The following is a 24,895-nucleotide window of genomic DNA, read 5'->3' as shown; positions in this document are numbered from 1 at the left end:
TATATATATATATATATATACTTACGTTAGTTTTCGATGCATGTGTATGTATGCATTTAAATAAGTTTTCGTTGAGAAATTAAAAGCAAAGTAAAAACGCAATAAACTTTGCATGATAGCAGTACTTGTCAATTATCAAAAATCTTCTTATTGAGAAAATTAAGCCAAGTACTAAGCAAGGTTATCACATTACCTTTATTATGTTTTTCTGAAACTAATCTAGGTCTCTACGAAAGCGGCTTTTTGCTCTACAGCTCGATTATATATATATATATATATACATATACATATATATATATATATATGTAAAAATCGAAAAAGACAAAACCGTAAAGATGAAAATGAAAATGAAAAGAAAGCATGCCAAAGAGATGCATGAAAAACAATAACTGCTAGAGGTGTCATATTACTGAAATAGCAAGACAGATAATAGGCTAATGAGAAAGGCATACAGAGTTGTAAGTTAATCTCAAGCCAACGCAGCGAAATGAACTTTTTTTCAAGGTTAAGGCTGTCAAACCATAGTAAGTTTACAACTTATCACTGCCGGCATTGCATATGAAAAGACCTCAAAAGCAACACATTCTGTTCACACCACTTAGATTGTAAGTAGACTCAAATAGAAGTTAACGCTATCTAAGGACATTAGAATAGGTTCAGTAAAGAAATGCGCAAACAATGCTGAGGAATAACGCCAAGCTTCAATGAATACGAATAACTGAAGAGGATTTAAAATTTACCTCAGTTCACGATGAAGTTATGTAGACCCAGTACTATAATGACGGTGACAATAATTGTAAGAGTAGTACTACCCCTATATAAAAGAAAAATTTTTAAGCTACATTTTAATATTTCTCTTCCGTGATTCTCTTTATAGCCTATATAGTACATTAAACCGCGATTGGTCACAATCATTTTCTGAACCGAAGTAGCTTGTTTGTCTTTCCGTCCATCCGATCTGCTCTCGGTATTTTTAAATAAAAAAAAAAAAAAAATTGTAAACAAAGAAAAAACTAAAGAGAGAACAGCTAATGTTGAGACAATTGGAGCCATCTATGACCTTATGGGGATTGAAGGACATCGCAATCAAAATATTTTTATTAAAGCTTTTGAATTTCAAATGGATTCCGATGCTTCTATCTCACTTACAAATATGAAAAAAAATTTGCCGAAATTGCAAAAGTCAAAAAGATTACTCCATGGATTCAAAATCTTATTCCTATTGCTGGTGAACTAAAAGTGAAAATGCAATGCGGCAAATGGACATGGAAATTGCTTTAATAGTTCTTGATTCGAAAAAAAGCAATAAGAAATTAAACAACAAATGCAATGAAAAATTTTAATTCCAAATTTAAGAGCGATTTCTAACTTTAAGCCAGACAGCTAAGTGTAAATTTTCTGGGTGAGTCAAGGCGTAGTACGTCCAATTCAATAATTAGCCTTCTCCTACTGTTCCTATTTTTTTTTTTTTTTTTGTAAACAAACCTAATCCTTCACTACGTATCTGTGAGGATTTCAAAGAGCTGTCGGTGCACAAATTGACAATGATCAACATCCATTATCAACTAAGGAAACATTACTTCACGTTATACGTTATGGGAAATACTTCCCGAGAATGGATTTAAAAGTTTTACAAATGTGGTTTGATGGGGAATCGAAGAAGATTCTTAGTTTTTCTATTTTCCAAATAAAAGTTTTTTCCGCACAGGCGCGTGCGCGTTTGACTCACTTCTAAATTATTTTGCAAATTGGTAGACAATATCCTCTTTTTCGCTAATGAAAGGATGTTTACCACAAATACTACACATGTACTTAGACAAACAGATGGACAGATGGATAGACGGACATGTTTAAGTGCATTTCAAATTTGAAAGTGGCCAAGAATTTTTATGCCTTATGGGGTGTTTGAAGCTTTACCTTGCGCCTTATAAAGGTGCTGAAAAAAATATTACATTTTGATACAGTACAATACCGGGTAAGCGTGGCTAATTTTTGTAGAACTACTACTGCGTCGCCCATAGAATATGCCTTCAAAATTTTCTACATTGATCTGGTATAGTTTGGGAGTAATTAACAAAAAACCAATTTTTTATTATTTCTGAAAAAACAGTGGTGTTTACGTGGTGCTGTGGGCGTGTTCTCCGACTGATTTGGCCCATTTTTGGCTCAATACCAACCTTTCAACCTTGCAAGAATTTTCAATGTTTTTCTCAAATTTTAAGCCATTCTTGCGGCCAGGAGAATGTTTAGAGCAGAAATTTTGTAGACAGACAGACACACAGACGGACAGACGGACAGGCGGACAGACACTTAAATTGATTTAGAATTTGGTGCTGATCAATATCATACACATATACTTTATTGAGTCTCCGAAGCTTCCTTTTGAATGTTGCAACCCTATGGACTAAATGAATTTATGCCTTATCCTTCCAGGATGGGTGTATAAAAGGCAATTTTAAATTGAAATGCGTGACTCCTTCCTCTATGTTGCTATTGCTACAGTTTACTTTTCTTGCTGTATACTTTTGAATGTGGAACTTTACATAGCAGTTTAGTTACGACTTTGGCAGGTGTGTTGTAATCGTTTTGTTAGAATATTCGAAATTTTTTCCTAATTCCAAAAATGATATTTTGCGCACTTAATTAGTAACTATTGTTGATATTATGAATACTTCGCATCGAATAAATAACGTGTGAATAAAATAAATGTTTATAAAAGCTAACATTAATAGGATTTAATTGTCTGCTTCTTTATTATTGAACTGTTTTTTCGTGCTATTCACATATAATTAGTTATCATATTATGTAATGTAACGAATTTATTTATTTTTTTCAACAAATAAAAAAAACATTACAATAATAATGATTTGTCGAGAACAAGCATCAAAAGGTTCGAGGAAATGTATGAATGTAAATTAACTGAAATTTTATTTGTTTTATTTATTTGTTTACATTTTATTTGGAAAACCGTGGGAGAGTGTATTATCATCATCAGTGGTGGAAAGCTCCACTTCTACTCATAAGGATATGTGTATACAAACTACAGCTGAAGGCAGCTCACTTGTGGGGAAATTACAACAAAGTATAGCGCTTCTTGAAAATGTGGCTCAACAAAATAGTAAAGAACTTTTGGAGGTGTTGGTAAAGATCGCTGATGAGTTGGTATTAGATGATTGTCAACTTCCGGACTTGTATAAAGCCATTAAAAAGCTGCTTGAACTTTTTCAACAAGAACGTGACGGTGACACAACGATACGGGTTAAGATACTGAGACTTTTGGCAGACTTAGCCGTGGTACGTACTGCAGAAGTAGTTAACGCTCTAATAGATGTTTTAAAACATGAAAAATCTCAAAAAGTCATAGCACAAGGGTTAAGCAGTTTGCATAAAATTGGTGCTCAGCTAGCTTCAACGCATGTAACTAAAATCGCTCACTTTGCTCAACAGCAGTTGATATCAGAATCGCACCATACTCAAAAAAATGCTTCATTAGTTTTATCGGCATTCGTGGCTTTAAGAGACGCTAAGAAGGGCGTTATTGATACGGTGGGGCACTATGCGGATTCTCAAGATTCCGTCGTAAGAGCTCAATCCTTGAGGTCTATTTTATGCTTGGGTGCACGTGGTGCCATATATGGCTCCTAACCTTTATCAGAGAGCTGTGGACACATTGGAAGATGATTATGAATGTGTGCGCAAGGAGGCTCTTCGCTTAGTTTTTCAATTGGGAGTGTGTCATACAGACTATATGATTTCGTGCAGTAATAACGATGGAGAGGAGATTGGATTAATTGATGCGGCTTTCAGTAAATTGTGCGGAGCGCTTTGCGATTTATCGACACAAATACGCCTGCAAGCTGCTAAGCATTTGGGAGATTTGACACAAGTTAGTTCTGAATTTTTACATCAAATATTAGACAAAAAATTGATGAGTAATTTACGCCGTAAAAAGACGGCTCATGAGAGAGGAGCTCACTTGGTCGCCAGTGATGAATGGTCATCAGGTAAGCGTTGAGGTGATGATGCTCCCCAAGAACAATTGAACACAGCCACTATATCATTGATAGCCAGCGGTGCTTGTGGTGCCTTAGTCCATGGTCTTGAGGATGAATTTATGGAAGTCCGTATCGCAAAGGTAGATTCTATGTGCAAATTGGCATTACGTCATCCCGATTTCGCTGTAACAAGCTTGGATTTCCTTGTCGATATGTTTAATGACGAAATTGAAGAAGTTCGTTTCAAAGCGATTTACAGCTTAACGGCTATAGCTAAACATATTGTATGAAGAGAAGATCAATTGGAGATAATGCTTAGTTCATTAGAAGATTTCTCAGTAGAAGTGCGTGAGGGCTTACATCTAATGTTGGGAGCATGTCGTGTATGCACCCAGGCTTGCTTGCTCATGGTGGTACAAAAGTTACTAGACGTTTTGGCGAAATACCCGCAAGATAAATTTTCAGCTTTTGGTTGCATGCGTAAGGTTCGACAGAAACATGCCAATCTTTGCATGGCAGTGACATCACATTTGCTGCAGGATCATCCCTTTTTTGATAGCGCAGAACGCGATGTTGAAGATCCCGCATATTTGTGTATACTGATCTTGTTATTTAACGCCGCTCAAAATTTGCCACCAATCATTAGTCTGTTTCCCTATGTTACATTAAAGCATTATGCCTACCTGCGTGATGCCATGCCCACTTTGGTACCGGAACTACCAATTGAAGGTGCTTCAACTAAAAAATCAATTGACAATTTAACGGGTTCAAATAATTCACGGGAATATCTAGAAACCATACTGGCTCATATCAATGAAATATTCTCTATAGCCGAAGATCGAGTACCTCTCTTAAAAACAGCTCAAGACACTTTAAAGCACTTAGGAGAAATTGATCCGGAAATGTTAGGCACAGCCAATTTCTTGGAAACGTTTTTAGCAGCGCAAATTCAAATTGAACAACTGTACAAAGCTGTACTGCTTCCCAACATAACCGTGCACCGCTTAAGGAATCTCTACCTCAGCTGTTTGAAATTGCAACATGTTTTTTCAGGTCTAACATATGGAGATATGTTATTGGTTAAGCAAATTTATCTAAGAGCTAGTGCTCTCCATTTAGTTTTAATGGTGCGTGATCGCTCACAAAGTGCCTTGGAACCCTGCCAAATGCTGCTACAGACTGCATCAGATATAAGTAGCTTTCTGGATGAAAAGCAGGAATTTCAACCAGACGATTTAACAACCTCTTTACTAAATCAATTGGGTAGTATAGTTGATCCAAAGCCTGGAAGAGTATTCAGAGAGATATTACCTTTAGTACAGGCAGCTTCTCCTGTGAAAATGCCGCCACCAAATGTTGAAATTAAAATGTGTGTCGCCAATATATTGGAACCCTGTCCTCAAATGTCTCAGGATAATGTTATAAAAGTTACAGCCGGCCTTATAGCTGCTTTACCGTTTGTACCTGAAATTGATAACCTACAAGACGCACAGAAACAAGACATGCACACACACAGTCGTGCCGATTGTTGTCAGATTTCAGGAAGATTATGACTGAGCAAGGTGCTCATGAAACTAATGTTAAATTGCGTACAACTATTTTGCTTTCACACTCAGTATGGACAGAAGCATCCTCTCTGTGGAGATAACTCTATGTTTAGCAGTACGACCGGGAACAGAATTGGAATTGTGTAAACCAACTAAAATATTGTTCGCCCCAAAACCGGTTAGACGAGGTATTTAGGTTATGAATCGAATCGAATTGAGGTAGTTTTCGCCATTTTACTTACTTTTCGTCGATCCTTCTTCATACACTAATGAACCGTTGACAATGAATTTTATTTTATTTGTCGTCGTTCGTTGAGCGCAACATCTCTTTACGTAGCAATCATTGTTTATTTATTTATTTTCTTTTTTTATAAATGTAACCTGAAATGTTTTAAAAATTATGTTTTCATTTTTTTTTTTTTTCTGGCTTTACAATAAAACTTAAAAAGCTCGACCCTGGGCAGAGAACGAAGGATCTGAAATACAAACACTTTCACAAAGGGTGAGAAAGGATCTGAAAATGCATTCGTTGTAATGAAAGACCGCAAAGTCAGGTTTCTCGATGCATGGCAAACGATTTTAGAAGACTTGAATGCAAAATTTATTATATAATTATTGAGTATTAAGAAGATCACTTAAGAGGGGGTGCCGTATTGTATTTATCCTACCCTATTATACCTTGAATTATTGTATTATTATATTCTTATGTTTTTATTCTGTGCATGTCCATGACATCCTGTAATACCAACTGAGAAATGCGAGAAGAAATTAAATAAAGTGTGGAAATGTAAGCTAAACGAAGCGAACACGTTCTTCTATTGAGGTTAATGTACAATAGCAGTAGTTTTACCGCACACTAACTTTAAGTCTACAATAGCCACGTAGGTAGTGTCTAGGTGTCATTTTGAACAGGGAATGTCCCAGGGTTAGGAATAAAAGCCTCTAAAGGCGCAACCCAGAAATTTCTAATGTAAGATGTAACTGAAACAGTAGCGAAGAAACTTAAACTCGGACGATTGTCAGGTGACGCAACACTTAATGACCATTCTGGACAGATTGTCATAATGTGTTGGGGGGAATTTTACCTAATGAAACCTCTACAGATACACATAATACACACACACGCAAAGACAGAGGCAACTTTAATCTCTAGATAGCTCGTCCACCTACTCGTCCATCTATTTCTTCGCTGTATAACGCCACCAAACTTTTAAATAGATTGCCACTAATTAGATTAAAGAAAAAAAAAAAGAAGAAAACTTGAGAACATTTTTCTAGTTTCCAGTTTGATTTCATCAAAAATCGATCTACTATTGACAATCCACGATTGATATATCGTGGAAACGGTCATGGAAGAAACAACTTGAACGCAGGATAGAAAAGCTGCCACGGAAACCTTAGGTACAAGAAAGTGCGCCCCATGCTTTTGCACAAAAGGCAGTTAGACAGTATTTTCGTATTTCCGGCGTTTTAAAGAACACAGGATCACAGCACGAATAACATGAGCTTCCATCCTCGATCCCAACCTGTGGGATTTTATGTATGATGGTCTGTTCAAAATGGAAGACCAACGGAAATCATCGGATATGCTAATGACATCGGCTAACATAACATTGGTTGTCGTCTAAGCTGTGTAGGTAGATATCTTCATAAGTTGTAGTTAAAATTTTTCTTAGGAGTAACTAGAGCGACCGGCAGAAGCCTGTTCCACATATAGCTGCTCCGACAGACATGTAATTGATAAAATCGCTCGAAAGGATGGTGTAAGGCCAACATAATCTTTAACGTTGATCAGTGGATGGAAAGCAGAATGCGAGAAGTAAATTTTTTCATAACATTGGCTTTGTCTAGACAAAAGTGGGTGCCAAGGTATTTCTGACGACTGAATCTACATCCGGACAAAGCGAGCGACATGTATAATGATGACGCTGTGGCATGTACAATGATGGTCTGGTGCACACTGTGCTCGTCTGCTTCACCTGCACGGTGTTCACACCTCTGGGGCGTGAAGCTACCGTTATTGCGCCAGCAGTTCGCTTGAGAAAGGAAGGAAATTAGGCGAGAATGCATTTCTTGAAGAGGACGCATTTCTTAAAGTAGCTTGGAAACTTTTCCGAGATCGTTCACGCGAACGTTTTAAGACTAGTTCACGATAACATTAATGTAACTAATTGCCATGCAATGCGATAGATAAAATGTGTATAGGGGTAATTTTGTGTAATACGTTGTACCATTAACAGGGTCGTGGACTTGCAGGTGTTCTGCAAGTTTACTTACCTTTATATTTTAACCCTTTATTATCTTTCATAAGTTTGGAGCACAAATGTCTGTCAGATTAGGGAATTTAAGGATAAAAAGTACATGAAAGGATTTATTTATGCTTTCTTTTATGCTTTACTCGCCCAAATTCTCCTGTGCTATGGCACAAAGTATATTGTATGCGGAAATGTTTACAAAAACCGTAATAGACTTACTTGAGAACGAACATTATTTAAAATATTTATTTACATACATATTAACAACAATAACTTGGAATAATGAAAAAAATACGGTTTAAGTTCGAAAACATCCGTTGGCTGTAGTTGTTGTTATTGCATTAGTGCAAGTGCAGTTGTCCGCTTGCGGAGACCACATTTAATACGTCGCAAGCAGTCTTAAGCTGTCAACAATGGTTTCTTTTCTTTCGTTTTTCCCATATTACAGAGATTTTATTTATGTCACTTACAAAAGCTTTGCCTTTGGGATATTATTATTAATAACTTAGCCATACATGTACATCTTTATTATATATTTATTTATTTATATTTAAGCACTTATAAGAATGTCTGGTAGGATTAAGTACAAACGAGAACAGAACTCCTATTATTATTATTATTAAAGTGCTTGCTTACGAACATTTCTTCACTTTGTTTCACTCTCGTCCCCCAAAATACATGAAAAAACATAGATATAAATACAAGCGCACTGGAAACGTCTGTCTAAGAGCTTTTCATAACTTACAAGTATTAAGAAGAGAGAAAGGAAAAAATATTTCCTGCTACTTATTGATGCACCTTTTTTGTCATTCCTGATTGATTTGAAATATTTTCGAGCGAGAAAATTTTTGCTTTCCTAAATGATTTATTGATTTATTTCACATTTTATCAAAAACCATAAACACAAATTGCACATACAAGACGTTTAGTTCAAGAGAAATTCCAGTGGTTCGTCAAACGATTTCACTGCAAAACATTGACTTTTGTACTGCACTCAAAGCCTTCTTATTTTTCACGTACAATATGTGGTATGTGAATAGGTGAGACTAGTAAGCAATGACAACAAAATTATTAATCATTTGAGGAAAAGCAACTGGGATGCGTCCGCCTGTTCCTTTAGAACTTGTCCTCCCAGTGCATCGTTTTTGTATTTGCTTTCTTTTCCTTAGTTTGCTGATCAAACAAAGCGGCAAAAATAGAACAACTCTTCCAAAAAAAGAAAAGTCTCTACGGCTACAAATCCCCGTCCAGAGAACAATTTAAGATTTCTTTAAGAGATTTCTTTAGATCAGTAGGCAGAAGGGTGGAAATCGCTTAAATGCAATGCCTTTAATTACATGGCTTCTTTTGTAGCCGTTTTGCGGAACTAAAGGGTTAAATAAAGTTCCCTTTCGAACAGTCAAGTTTTATATTTTGTTCATTTGTGAACTTTTTTTTTTCAAACGATGCTTATATGTCAAAGTAGTTCGCTTTTATATTTATATCTTTTTCAAATTCTTTTTTCTCACTTTCATCTCGATCAGTATTAACCTCTTCATTAATATGTATATATATATATAATATATATTGCTTCAATAAGGGAAAAAAACGCCACTTCCAACAGGTTTTGGGCCCAAGAGTTGATTCCTAAGTAGAAGACGAGCGTTGTGTGAAAGAGTAATGAAATGTAATGTGAAGCGATGTGAAGCGATTTGTTACGAGGTAAAATAGCAAAAGTAACGTGAGACAATTTAAGGTTCATGTGGAAAATCAAGGCGGGTTGGAGTTTGCCGAAGCCGAAAACGGAACATGTTGATGATATCAAGATTGGGGAAGACAATAAATCCGAGGCGACTATTTTTCAGAATGTTGCCCATGTAGCTCACTAGCTCCCATAAAACATTATCAATGGCAAATAAGGCGTGGAGAACCAACCCTAGAAGAAATTCCAGAAGACGGTCTAATAAGGAGGAAAATCATTGGAAATCAAAGTGAGATATTGCCTTTAGCCAATCTTTCGGAATTGTTTGAAGGACTAGTAAATGCATTTAGAATCACATGATGATTTGCTTGATGGGAATCTCGTAAAAATTAAATGAATTGAGGAAGAAAAACATCGTAACACATGCACATCCATATCAAATAGAATGAAGCACCAATGAAGAAGTGTTTACGGATGATTGATAAAAAGCAACAAACACAAATAACATGCAAGAAACAAAAGCAACGAATATGTTGGCAGCACAGATATAAATAGCAAAAATGGTAATCGGCGTTTGAATACGACATGACACAACTGTGCTCGGAACGGACACTGTGCAGCGCAATGTAAGGAGCAAAGGTGGGAGGAGAAGGGTCAGCAGAATAAGAATATCTGCAAAAAGACATAGTTTGCAACAATAAATGAGCATAGAGATAATATATTGTTGGGTGTCGAGAGCGGTGCATCATCTCGCATATGTTGTAACAGGGACTTCTTTGAAGAATTCGAAGAAAACGGAGACACAATTTTCCTTACAGGAGATTATATAAATGATTGCCAAAGGAGAGGGCACTATACAATTCATTATGAAGAAAGTGTGTGTGGAGGACATGCTGTGCACGCTTTTGTCAGTAGCCAGGGCATTGGATCATATATGTATTAATTGTTTCACACACATCGAGAAAAAGAATGGAAAAGCAATTCTGCGTGCAAAAGTTTGCATTTTGTTGCCAATGTGGACAATAAGCTTTTTGCTAGCGCGTCTGTTGATGGCACAGTCATTACGAATATCGATTCGAGGCCGTAACAACAGTTAAATGAAAAAAAAATGCGCTCAGAAACCATTTAGCCGTTCAGAAAGTCAAGCAAAAAAACTACCCGAAATAATCTATAACGACAAAGGTGGCTCTTGCTCTAAGACGTCAATAGATGGTACAAAGTACATATTTACATTTATTGATCACACATGCAGGTTTATATGCCTTTGCGTTCGGCGAAATAAAAATGAAACCTTTGGAGAAAAATCCATAAATGAAGATAATGGCTGAACACGACAAACAGGAAGAAAAATTTAAGATTCTCTCTCTAAGATTACAGAATTTGTTGATGAAGCCTTTGATTGTTACTTGAAATAAAATGGAATGTTGACGACACTACGACAGAATGGTATCGACGTCCTGTCTTAGTCGCACGACTAAGTGAGTTCACAACATGTATGCTGGTATGCATGCTACAGACACAAATGAGTCATTGTGAGCTGAAGCAGTCTACACGGCTGCATGTCTGCTTAATAGGGCACCAACTCGAGCAATGAAAGAAAAACAGTATCATACTTGGCAACATTTCGCAACTGCTTTAGATAAACGTCAACGAGTTTAGCCTCGGGGCAAGGAATAGGTTTGTTCTGACATTTCATACCCATATTAATTGATCGATAAAGTTACGAAACAGATTGAGCCTAACAAAGGCAAAGAATAGGTGTATGTTGATATGCGACTTGCTGGAGAACACGGCGAATACTGTGAAAACGTTAATTCTGATTATGAAACTGAAAATGTTAATGAGCGCGAGATTAATGAGTGAATTCGAGTCAACGAAAGTGGAGGTGGATATAGTACTACCAGTGGCAAGAAATCTGGGTCGAACGAAAATAGTTCTATTTGGATCTCACCAGGCCTAGTTGAAAGGCCTAAAAAACAATACAAAGTTGTGGGGTTAATTTGTTCAAACGATATCAGAATACTAGTAAAAGCGAAAAAAGCTTTATCTGTCGAATAAGCAGGTCAGTGGTGCGAAACCATACAACAAGAATACCAAGCATTACTGAAAAATGACACATGGACACTGTCGAAACTTTTTTGCCATAAGTCGAAAAAGTTGTTGGATTTTTAAGGACGAAGGAGGGAAATGTACATCGTTTCAATATTCCCAAATTTACAGTGTAAACTAAAGAAAACCATTTTCATCACTAGCAAGACTTGATATCGTGAATGATATTCGCAATTACGGCAGAATACGAAGTGTACGTTAACTAGATGCATGTCACCGAAACCGTTTGTCAACAAAGATCCTTCTAAACATGTTTTACAATTCCATAAGTCCCCTTTGCGGATCACAGCAATCTGGTCATAAGCTAAGAATCATATGCCAAGTATCAAAACTCGTACACCGGATATGCATCTTTCTTAGCAGTAAAAGTACAGCTGAAGAATATACGACACACACATCTGCAACAGAGACAACTGTATAATTCACTTTGCTAAACTTTGCTAAAGATTGAAGCAAACATATTGACATAGGTTATCACTGCACTAGAGATATTAGTTTGGGGAAAAAGAAATCCATTATTTTTATATGAACTTCAGGACTTTATTTAATATGCTTCGAGAAATCAGTGCAGCCATCTACCGAAAAAATAATGGATTTCTTTTTCCCCAAACTAATGTATGTACCGGGGAAATGCAGTTCAGCTACTGCAGCATTGGCAACATTGTTACTGACACTATTACAAAAGATCTGCCAAGAGTACTATGATGAAAATGCTCTGTAGTAAATGAACCGGAGGAAATTTGGATCATATAGGTCTGTTTTTTGAATCTCACCCATTCTCATGAACATTCTGAAAATAATAAAGTCTTTGACAAATATATTAAATCTGCTAAATTTGGATCTCGTTAGTTGACATTTTGAATATTCTCTAATGTAGGGGCTTTTATTGAAAAGTATGCCTTTACATAGTAGTAGTATATGATTTTTGCTTTATTATCACGAGAATGAATTAATGAGTGTACTAGACAAGGTGATGTAAACCTCAATATTATGTCAAATGACTTCACCCGATAGCTCACAAGGAAGAATGTTTTGCATTCCAATCGCATAATGTTATCAGTAAATTACAAGCTTCCACGCTATGCTTGGCTACGTGTGAGGTTATATGTAAACAAATATAAATTTGAAAAGATGTGGTTGTGGTTGTTATTCTCTGTTAAGCACTTGAAAATATTTATATAAATTCGTATAGTTCTGGTTTCGAAAATAACGTTAAAAATAATTGCGGACTTGTGTTTATTTCGGATATTCATGTTTACTGCGGCGACCTGAACAAATTCAACCGTTACACAATTATGTAAACATAGAAATGTAAGCAAGCGTATCAGCCTCCATGAAGTAACTGCAAATTAAAATTTGACGTACGTACTTATACGTATGCACGTGTCTTTTACATATTATTAGGATTTGAGCAATCCTGTAATGAACGTTTCGCAAACATGCACATGTCCGTCAGTCCGCGGAATGACAGTTCGAAATCAATTTACTTACGACTTAAGCCGTTTCGTAAGGCACACCTTTATGCTTATGCTTATGTGTATATGTAATTTTATCTGCTTTTATAAAGTATTAAAGTTCTTTTTGTGTGCACATATACATCTATGATGTAAGTAAGATAATAATGTATGAAATAGTTCGAAAGATTATCCCGAACTCTACGCAAGATTTGAACTTGCCGGTATACTGTTGGCAGCTTCGAAAATAAACACTGTGTGACAACTGACAGTTCAATGTTCGTAAAAATGTAGCATTGCGCGCGACAGTTTTCATTGTTGAAGAAAATTTCTGAAATAATGAAAGTTTGGCGACCATATTTCGAATATTTCGTACGAAATATGATCGAACTTCGTTTTATGAGGTTATTTGAAATCATACGTCTATGTCGTCACGCCCACCACCATCCACGCATTGAATGAAATCCATTTACAAATTATATACAGGGACTTATATTTACAACGCTTCAATGTTCGTTCTGGTCTTGTTCTTTGATTCCACTTTCTCGACCAACTCTTCGACTCTCTTTGCCTTCCGCGAATATTCCGCTTATATACCCCTTTACGTGCAAGTTAGCATTATTTAAATTCATCGCGAGACTTTGTTGTTTCCGCGAATTGACGACTGCGTGGCGCAGGTAACTTGACATGAAGGTGTATTTGTTTTTCCTCTTTTTCAAAATTTACTTTACATTAAACTTGGCCGTAATGCACTATGCATCTTTTATCTAACTAGCTTTGAATAGGCGACGTAACTTGAAAGCCATTTAGTTTTGCATTATGTATGGCTTTGGCTTTGCCATATTTATTGTTTGCTTACAAAGAATCAACCGCGTACAATCAACAACAAAGTTATGCAAACGTAAATTACAGCAAAATAACAGAAAATTTTTAATAAAATGAAATAAAGTGAAATGATAAGCGTTTTCAAGAATTAATAAAAAAAAAACAAGTTACAAAATTATATTTGGTAAGGGCCGAAACTCTTATACCCCATCATCGTAATCCTAAAAATATTTTCATATTAAAAGTGGAAATTTATATGGTATAGGTGTTGTACTTTATGACTAAAAAGCCAAACAAACAGTAAAGCAAAAGTATTCATAGTTTTTGCTACATAGACGAGTGGGCTTTGTAGGTGTGTTCTTTGAAAAGGTTGGGTGTTTTGGACAAACTCTTTCGGAATGAGAATGTGTTTGCCCCACATACTACACGATTGAGCAGACATTCAGATGGAAAGAGGAGCAGATGGACTTGTTGTTCAGGTGCACTCCGAAGCCATAACTTGCTAAAAATTTATATACTTTATGGGATTTTGAAAGTTGACTACCGTGCGTTGTAAAGGTTTTGTAAAAAGATGAAATCATGGCAAAATATAATATTGACTACGCGTGGCTGCTTTTTCGTAGAGGTACTACAATAAGAACCATAGAATATTCGTTCAAACATACGTATATTCAAATGCTGTAGTTTAGGAATAATGAGCGAAAAATCACATTTTTATGGCCTTTGAAAAACAGATGTGTTCTCAGTTTACTTGGCACTGCAGTCATGTCCGTCGACTGATTTATCTTAACCTGCGTACAACAAATGTTAAATTTGAGGCCGAGATACGGCCAGGCGAACAACGGACGTTACAACAGACGGGAAGTCGGATCTGCTTGTTTATTATATACTCTTTGTGGTCTCGGAGGCTTTCTTCTGGGCCGTTGCAAGCGTTTTGACAAGCTGAATATACCCATCTTCATTGAGTGGTTGTTATAAAAAGAAAAATTAAAGAATGCAGATAAGGACTTGTATTGCCTCAAGAAAAGTAGCTAATGGAGTGTGTGCGTGCGCACGCAGTAATTAAAATCAACTAAAAGAACACCATGTAAGTATTCTTCTAGTCATTTGCATAAATTCATTTCAGCATTCGTCACTGATACTTGCAGGTCAATTATCAATATTAATAATTATTCATTGCCAGGTTTACATCCTATAAAGAAAGTAAGAAAAGGCTCCGGGCTCTGTCATCTGTTTATTTTTATTTTGTGTATTTATATATGAATCAACCCTGTAAGGAATGAATTGGAAATTAAAATTGATTTTTTTTTTGTTTTGGTTCAGATGTATGTAAGTTAAACAATTTTGTGTGAAAATTATTTCACTTTCCTTTTACTTGTTGTTGTTGTTGTTTCTTCGTATAACTGCAACTCTGAAGATACAGTGCATGCAGAATGCGGAAAACTTGAAATTTATAAGTGAAACTTAGCTTTCACTGTACGTAATTAGTATGCTGGATAACGACATAATTCGGGCTTGTGTATTTGCAAGAGACGGTATTGATAAAGCGCGGCGCAAAAATTGTGACGCTTTTATTATGACACGATTTTTTCTCAATTGCTTTTCCTACCGATCACCGAAGGATGGGGGTATATTCACATTGTTAAAACGGTTGCAACGCCCAGAAGAAGGCCTCAGCCCACAATATGTATATATTTTTAATCGGCTTAAGCGTGTCTCTCTGTCCATGTGTGTGTCTGTCTGTCTGCATTATGCCTGTTGTAACCATACTCCTGGCCGCAAAATTGAAGCTATCGACTTCAAATTTGGTACAAACATTGGAAGTTCCTGCACGCAGATGGGTACTTCAAAATCAGTCAAATTGTTCGAAGGCAATGCCCACAGAACCGCGTGACCTGAGAACACCTCTGCTTTTCAGAGAGAATAAAAACATGGTTTTCTGCTCATTACTCATAAACTATAAGTGCTCAATATATGAAAATTTTAATATGTATTCCATGGCTGATCTTAAAACACCTCTAGGAAAAAAGTCAGCCACGCTTGCTCAATTTTATAGCGTGTCATTTTTTCAATACCTTTATAACGCACTGAAGCAAGCTTCAATAATACCATAAAGTATGTAAATTTTTGGCCAGTTTCACAATCGGAACGGAACGCATGTCCAGCAATGCTTCCCTTCTGACATGATAATGTACAACAAGATGTGCGTGACTGCTAATGCCGTTACTGAAGCTTAACTCTACACATATCAAGTGTGAAATTGTATCATGCATCTGCAAAAATGTTTGCAATTAGATGATATGGATTAAATGATAGCCATATGGCGTTTCCTCTGTTTTGCCTGAAAGTCTGTTTTCACAACCTGTTTATGTTATTTGTGCACGCATCTACCTGGAATGCATCTTCCTAATCAAACAAATTGGTATTCATTGATTTATTTTTTTTTGAAAGCAATAGTAATAGATTTTAAAATATTGGACCTAAGCCTCGACATAATTTCTCTTTCACAAGCGACTGGATGAATCCAATATATATGATACGTACATACGTACGTAGCTGTTGACTGCGCTTGTTCGTGTCCATATAGTATGTTCAGTACATTTTTATTCTACCATATGTTAACTCAAAGTGTGCGTTATCTTATAAGATAGAATAACAAAGTGAAAGACTTACTATAAATCATTGTTCCTGTATGTTTAAACGTTGAGAAGCACTAACTCTAGTTGCGCAACACTGTGTGTTGGCCTTTTTTGCTTCTCAGTTTGTCAACGTATGCTGCTGTTGTCTAAACTACACTGAACGCAACCTTTGCTACACAATTGTCTTTCAAATCCGACGACCTGGTATACATATTTAATAGCGTTGCTTTCACAGGCTATTAGTTTGCTGTTAATGATCATAGTTAACGCCTGTATTCGTCGAAAATGAATATTTCGCACGTGCCGTCAATTGAAAGTCGTTACCATGAATGATTTTGTGACGTTTAGCTTTTGCAACTTTGATGTCATACTGCAAATCTGTAAGCATTTATATAGGATATAAGCATGAATAATGAACGAGAATAGTGGCGAAGAAAGCGTAGTGCATTGAAAACCTAAGCCTTAAAGCTGCTGCTAATGATGATGTGATTTGCATCCTTCTTAGTATTGTATAAACCCGCACCAACTAAATGTATCGTAAGCACAAGTACACATATGCGCATATATTATATATCAGTCGAACGGGACCTATCATTCTTCATGCCAAACACTACAAAAAATGTTTGTCTTGTCTATCCGTCTCTTGTTTGTTCATGTTCAGCCGTCTTCGACTTATATGCCCAAAATTCCAGGATATAATGGACTTCGATAAAATTATGATGTCTTGGTTCAGGGATATTAACAATGAACCATTCTTCCGACCATTGCCGATATAGTTCTCTATATAAAAAACTGACTCTATGAAAAAAGTTTCAATTTTTCAAAAAAGTTGCTGACCGAATATCGGAAATTTCGATGTGATTTAATTATTTTTCAATTATTTCCATATATTACACTAATTTAAACAAGCAAGGACATTATAGTTGGGCAAAGCCGACCGCTAAATACTACGTTTTCTAACATACTTCTATATAACGGAATATTTTTCAGATGTGTGTTTATGCAGAAGCGGGCCCGAAACACAACCTAATGTAGTACAAGTTTAATCCTTACATAGGGCAGGATCCAAAAATAGGCGTAGATGGTCCAAAGGAATCATTACTACTATATGCCAATTTTCATCAACACATATTAAAACTTAGACCTTTCTGCTCTATAAAGGAACCATTTTTGTGAAAATCTTTATTAGGGGAGAACCCAAAAGGTAGCCCGAGATGGTTCAAATGGGATAGAATTGATTTTTTATGTTAAATAACTATTATGAAATAATTTTCATCATGAAAATTATATCCTTTACTTTAAACTTTAGTTTTCATTATTTAAGAGGGGGTTCAAAAATTGCCCCAGCCGCTCCAAACATTTCGTACCAATTTATATTGCCGAAATACTAGTACGTAGCCTAAGAAATTTTAAAAATTGCAATTTTTTACCATATAATTACTTTTTAGAATAGGGCGCTATATGAGGAGTTGTGCAAATAGTAGACCGTTTACAACAGTGTTCGTCCTTTTGGTCAAAACAGGACACTGTGCCAAATTTCATCGAAATATCTCAAAAATTGCGATCTGTAGCTTAAACACAAGTTTACATGGAATGACATCAGACGGACGTACGGTCAGACAGGCTTAGATAAATTCAGATTATGATTCTGAATCGATCAGTATAATAAAAGGTGGGTCTGTCTTAAGCCCTTCTGCGTGTTACATATGTCCGGACTAACTTAAAAATATGGAAAATAACGGCCTTCATAGTTTTTATTACATAGACGTTTGGGCGTTGTAGGCGTGTGCTTTGAAGAGTTAGGTCATCTTCTTATTATTATTTTGCTAGTTTGTAGGCGATATCTTCATTTTTGCGAACAGGAGACGATCGTCCAATTCACACGGACAAGTAATTTTATATACTTTGTGCGGCTTTTTAAGCGTTTTCGTACTACTATACTATAATATTGGGTAGGCTTAGTCGATTTTTTTCCAGGTACTACAACAACGCCCATAGTATGCTTTGAAAGACAGAGGTGTTGGTACTGTAGGAGTCTCCTTCAAACAATTTCGGCTAATTTTAATACCAATCTTCAAGAACTTGCAATGTTTCTATCATATATGAAATCAAGATTGTTGATTTTTGTGACATAACCGGGCAAACGGACATATTTACATCGGTTCAGAATTTTGTTTGATAAAATGATTATATGTATACCCCTCACACTTTGGTTATGGGTGTAAAAATGAGTGCACGAAATAACGCTGTTTTTTTTACGTCGAGTGTACTTCCATTACTGATTGTTTATTTGAGACTCAATTCGTCTGCCTGAAATAAATATACTAACTTGGACGAGATGTTGTTATGAATGCTTCATGCGTTGAAAGATATCCAATCAGTTTACTGGTCCATACGTTTAGGTATTTTCTTGAGGGTCCGCAAATTCTGTTCACTTAACGGTATCCATACGTGTTTGCGTCTTTGCATCCGAGGTCTCCCGAAACACGATGTGCAATTTTCGACAAAGGTTCAAGCAGTAACAGTGTAGTTGTTAATAAATAATCGAAACTCTTGAAATTACATCGGAAAAGTGGAAGAACTAATGATGTAACTTCTTCAATTATCGCCTATAGCGGCAAACTTGCGCCCAGAGGAACTCATATGTTTTCGGTTCTATTCAGAAGTCGCAGATCTGTTATCCTCTCCTTTATTAGATTAGTGTATGCATCCAACAAATTAATATGAATGGTAGTGGAAAAGACTCTCCAAAGAACTTAGGAGGTCTTCTTTGACCGCTATGTTATTTAACCTGCAAGACACAGTCTGTAGTCTGTATGTGAATCCATCTTTCATGAACATAATACAAAATTTTTTATATCAATTAGCATCAATTTAACATCCTTTTCTCCCTCTCTCTCTCTCTCGCTCACACTTTTTGCGTTTGCGCATGTATATTATATCATGAGTATATTATTATCAGGTTGAAATTGATGATAATTAGTCTTATGGAAACAGCAGCCATCATGACTCACCTTCAACTTTAATTTTCTTCTTGATTATAAAGAAGGATTTAAATTAAATTGACTTTCATTTATGTTTTTTTTTGTTTTTGTCTTTCGTTAATACTGAATAGCAAATGCACGGAAGTTATCATAACATTTTACGACATCACGTCCACCCAAGTTTCGCAGCGTTTTAATAAAATGCATGGTGTTTATGCTTTTATTAAATACAGGAGCACGTGGCTTGTTCGTTTTCTTTCTAGAAATCTCCATATGAAAGACGCCAACGTCGACCAAGCGTTTAATAAGTCAATGAAATTTTTTTTCAAAAATTAAAGAAAAACGGAACATTGATCAAGAGAGAGTTTTGAACTACTTGTAGGAGGCTGGACATAACTGGCTGGACAGAAACATGTCATTCGCGTCGATATGTATTAACGATAAAAGACGTAATGAATCGTACTTTCCGTTGGGAATCGCTTTTAAAATAAAAAGGAAATCGGGCCAGTTTTGAAACCATTGATAATAGGGGTCAGATATAAAAATAGCTTCTCGAAAAGTTTGATCTGCAGAATGGTTCAACCGAGACGAACGCGTTAACGCCGCTTAAGATGCTTTGATGTTTGGGATCTGAGACGACGATCGATTCTATTCTCTACCCTCCGAAGCGTCCAGAATCGATCAACAGAAATAGCCTCGTTTTCTATCACCATACAATCAGGCGACGCTCAGCTTTATTGATTCGGAAAAAAAATTGAAAGAACTAAGCTGATGCATCTACCGCATAGCCTGGACTTTGGCTCTACGAACTTATTACCCGGTCTAATGTATTTACGTGATTGCCGAGATAAAATATGTCTTGGAGAAATTTTTTATAAAAAATTTAAGGCCAAAAAAAGTTGCGGGAAAAAGTTTAGCTTTCCCTACCGTACGATATAACTATTTTCGCTTATATTAAATAATGAATACTTGGCATCATAAGGGAGACTTGAATATTTAATTTGCGCTGAGAGTTGGATGAGCAGCCCAAAACGAAAATAAGAAGATTTTTTACGAACCTTTAAAGTCTGAATGCTAACATGTTCTAAAGCTCTTCAAAACTAATTTAAATGATCTAAAATTGAATAATTCATAATCAGTAGCATATATGATCTGTAATTTTTTACATAATACTTCTCAAGCATTCAAACCGTGCAATAGTAATTCCCAGCATATATGACATATAGAGGACTGCAATAAGGTACTTCGAACTCCTTTGCAACGCTTAAGCATTTAAGGATCCCATGTTTCAATCTTAAATGAAATTCCTAAGTGAACTGTAGATTACGGCACGATTTCAAAATATTTTACTATCTGCACTTAAGCTTCAGTTTGTTCACTTACGTTAACTTTCACAAGAGTACGTGCTTAAAGTCTTATTTCTAGATATAGTCCCGCAAATCGAAAATCAAAAAATCTACCGGATTAAAGAAAATATTAGTTAACCTAAACTGTAAAAAAAGAGAGCAAACAACAGTTTTTAAGAAATTGCAACCCGTTATACGTTATGATATCCCATTCAATGTTTATTTTCTGTTCTTTTGTTTTTTTGTACCTTACGCCCCATTGTTATTTTTGCTTGAAATCTAAAAACAAAATATAGTGCAAAACAAACCATAAACTCATATTTATAAAGAAAACAAATATAAGCAAAAAGCTTTCAACCGAGTAACACCTCATGCCAAGAGTGTATTTTAGCAACATTTCTTTATAGCTTATTAACATGACCTAAGGTCCCACCCAGAAATTGCCGTCAAACTCTTAGCCTGAATGCTAACCAAGCTGCTGCTTGAAGCGTATGTGCATGTGTGTTTACATTCTCTACAGGAAACTGAAACAAAACATTTTATATTATAAGCACACGAGTTCAACTAGCATTACCTGACTAAATTCAAATGGCTATTAACATACACAAACAAACAAACAAACAAGCCGCATAGCTTTTTATATTTCATTTGTATTTAAAAAGTAAAATAAAAAAACAAAACAAAAAATAAAAATAAAAATAAAGAAGAAAAGAAAAACATAAATATACTAAAATTATCATGTAGTTTAACGTTTTCAACGATTCGAGTAAATGAACTTTTTACACCCTGCACTACTTATGGTACATAGGATATATAGTAAGTTTGTGCGACGATTATGTGAAAACTTATTTTCAAATAATCGCCGAATATTAGTACTCGGCTTTCTGAATTGGTGTAGAAAATTTGAACAGGATAAACCCCCTGCCATACAACCATTCCTAAGGAAACTGAATTTGGAGCATATATGAACGTATTTTCTAGATCCCATCCCTTATAAGATTTCTAATGAAAAATTAGCCTTTCATAGGAGTAATTTCATATTAAACTTAACTGCGTCAAATTTGGATTAAGTAGGTCTAGCGGTTGGACGTCATTGCATAAAAGGATCGTCGTGGGATGTTAAGCCCTTATATTGGTATAAAGTTTTAATTTTTAATATTTGATGACGTAAAAATTGGCACCAGAAAGTTCGAATCACTCAGGTCGATTTTTTAGATTCCATCATATTATAAAGGCATTCTCATGGAAAGCAAGTCCTTCTGTAGCGACAAAACGTAATTTGAAGTTTTCTATGGCTTGAGTAACTGAAAATATTGAAGTCTTTCACAAGTAAATCACGTTTGCTGAATTCGGATCACGTTAGTTGACGAACTGAGCACCGTCCAATGTAAAAGTTTTCACGAAAAGTATGCCTTCACATAAAAGTAGTTTATAAGTTTTTGTATATTATCCCGAAAATGAATGAGTGACTGTATCAATCAACCTGATGTAGGATAGATACCCGACTTATAGTGGCTTTAGTTGTTTTTCCAAATGAGTGTGTGTATCTCTGCCTTGGAAATATGTACAAATTTTAAAAAGGATTAAAATTAATCTAAGAAAAATAAGTCGGGGGCTTTTTGCCCACTCTTATGTCCAGAGCTTATCGGAATTTTCTTTTTTGAGAATACTTCATCTTCAATCGCGATTCACTAACAAATCGGATAATCCAAGTTTAAGCAGTGTTTTCTTTTCCCATGTTATTATTATATTGACTGGTAGCGAAAATTTCGATCTAAATTGCATGCAATTGCTCTCGTGTAGTTCGTCGCCCTATTTGTTGCCTTTCAGCTGCCTTCTCTTGCCTCATTCTCTTCAGTTAACCCTGCATTCATTTAGGTGGCAATAAAATCATCTCTATCCCAACAACAACCTATATTGATATGCTTGCATGTGTTGCTAAAGGGAATTTACTCCTAAAACAAGTCACTCCTGCCTAATGCAATTATTTACACTTCGTTTCAGATTAAATAGGGACAATAACAGCGTTCTGGCACACGGATGCAATATATAGCACCAAAATAGCAAAGAAAAAAAGTGAAAAAGAAGCAAATTATTCTCACCTTGAAACGAATAGTGGATACCCAACCAAACGACTTTCCGATGAAAGTTTTGACGATTGCCGATATATTGAAGTTCAGTTAAGAGGTATCGTCATCACCAGTAAAATTAATATAAATGTAGTAAACTATGGCATTGAATTGTACATTGTACGCAAAATCGCAAAAAATTAATAGACGCGTGGGACGATTCTTAGCTATTTTTCATGTTTATTTTAGTACATCTTCAGACTTTAGTCTTAGAACTTTGATAGATGTCACAGTAAGTTCAATAGATGATTAGGAATCTTAAACTGATCGAAAATATTATAAACTTGTTGTGCTTGTTGAACCTTTCGTTTGTACTCATTCAGTGCTCACTTAATGGAAATGAACAGCAGACTTTTCTTTTGCTTTCTCTTGCTTTCGCTGATTCGTTTTTCTTACCGCGCGTACATAGCTATATAAATAAATAAGTGTGCATAAGTTTATGCAATTATTTATTTCTTTAGTAAAGTGTGTTAAACGTGTCTAAAGCTCCAAGAATTTAATGTTTTTGTCAAATTTCACATTAGTTGAGAAACTCATTAAAAATTAACTAAGAAAAAAAATTAAGAAAGCTTGCAATTTCTCCCTAACAACCGTATCCAAGTATGAGTGTATAGACAGATATATGTTCCCCTTCTATTCCTATTTTCATCTAAAAATCTTGTGACTTAAACTTATCTTAAAAATCCGATCTAATGGTCAAATGGATCCAATTGGAATATAAAAAAGCGATAAAATTATTTCAAAACAAATTAAAAGTGCTTTCAATAGAATGCTTTACTTATTTGCTTTATAAAATGCCAAAAATCAGACTTTGATGCCATATAAAGGCACAGTGCTCACGAGAGCTTTTATACGGCAAAGCGGTCAAAAGTGAACCAGTATGGTTCAAGTTTAGTTCAATAAGTTTACAAGTCAATTCCCTATACTAAACGAACTTTTCTTATTCTTATATTTTGTAAGGACCAAAGTGCCAGGACTTGTTTTGGTCCTACATGTAGTTATTTGTATATATTTAGAGTACGATAAGTATATTTTACTTTCCGCTCATTTTCTTTTGCAGCGACATAGGGATACTCTATGCTATAAGTAAGAATGGAATGGAGTGGAATGGGAATAGTAAATCAGTTAGCTGACATATCGATTGGCAATACCAATCCGATTTCGAACAGACGCATAGTGGAGAAGAAGATTGCATACCCACCCTCTTCCTCTCGGATCAAACCGCAATCTAGGTAACACACATCACCATTACGTGCTATAGGTGCCGAATTATCGATATTTCAATAGAAAATCCGTCCGATGACAACTTTAAGCTTGGTATGGGTAATGAAATTTTAACTTTTAGCCACTGAGTCGCTTTAGTTAAGGTCATAAGCTAATTAGTAAAAGGAGTCTGACTTGTATTACAATTTTTATTCAGGTGAGGAATATAAATATTGAAAGTAGGCCGAGGCGGTTTCCGGCAACAGAATTTGTTTAAAAATTATTCGGAAAAATTACGTTCTTCCCAGGTTCCATTCGACTTAAATTCATTTACTGAAGCAAAGTATTATATTTCATCGATTTCTTTTGAGAACAATTTTTTTTTTTTTTAATATACAAATAAATTCCGAAAAATAGTTTAAATAGTGCAAGGAGGCAGTCTTTATACTGTGCAGAAAAGCCTATATACCGAATGGGAATAAAAAAGCGAGCCAAACACCTTTATGAGCTTCATGCATGTTTACCGTAAGTAGTATAACGTGTAATGATGCTTGTGCAGTGAAACCTTAAATGAATTCTTGTATCTCCTTTTTTACTGCACTATATAAACTATTTATTAATACCATGTTGAAGGCGCAGAATTCTTTCTCGCTTTGATACGAAGTCCTCAGGAAAGTTGTTTTAAATAAATCATTAGCATATGAGCTATGCAGTATCTGACTTCTCTA

The 24,895-nt window shown here is 35.6% G+C and overlaps 1 pseudogene; it reads left to right on the top strand.

Annotated features, from left to right (window-relative positions):
- The first annotated feature begins 2,862 nt into the window (after positions 1–2,862).
- On the top strand, positions 2,863–5,738 carry LOC119635792 (annotated as a pseudogene).
- The last annotated feature ends 19,157 nt before the right edge of the window (positions 5,739–24,895 follow it).

This window comes from Glossina fuscipes, unplaced genomic scaffold, assembly GCF_014805625.2.
Source record: "Glossina fuscipes isolate IAEA_lab_2018 unplaced genomic scaffold, Yale_Gfus_2 27, whole genome shotgun sequence".
Classification (NCBI taxonomy): domain Eukaryota; kingdom Metazoa; phylum Arthropoda; class Insecta; order Diptera; family Glossinidae; genus Glossina; species Glossina fuscipes.
Note: the sequence above shows the minus strand (reverse complement) of the source record. Positions and strands in the feature narration are given on the sequence as shown.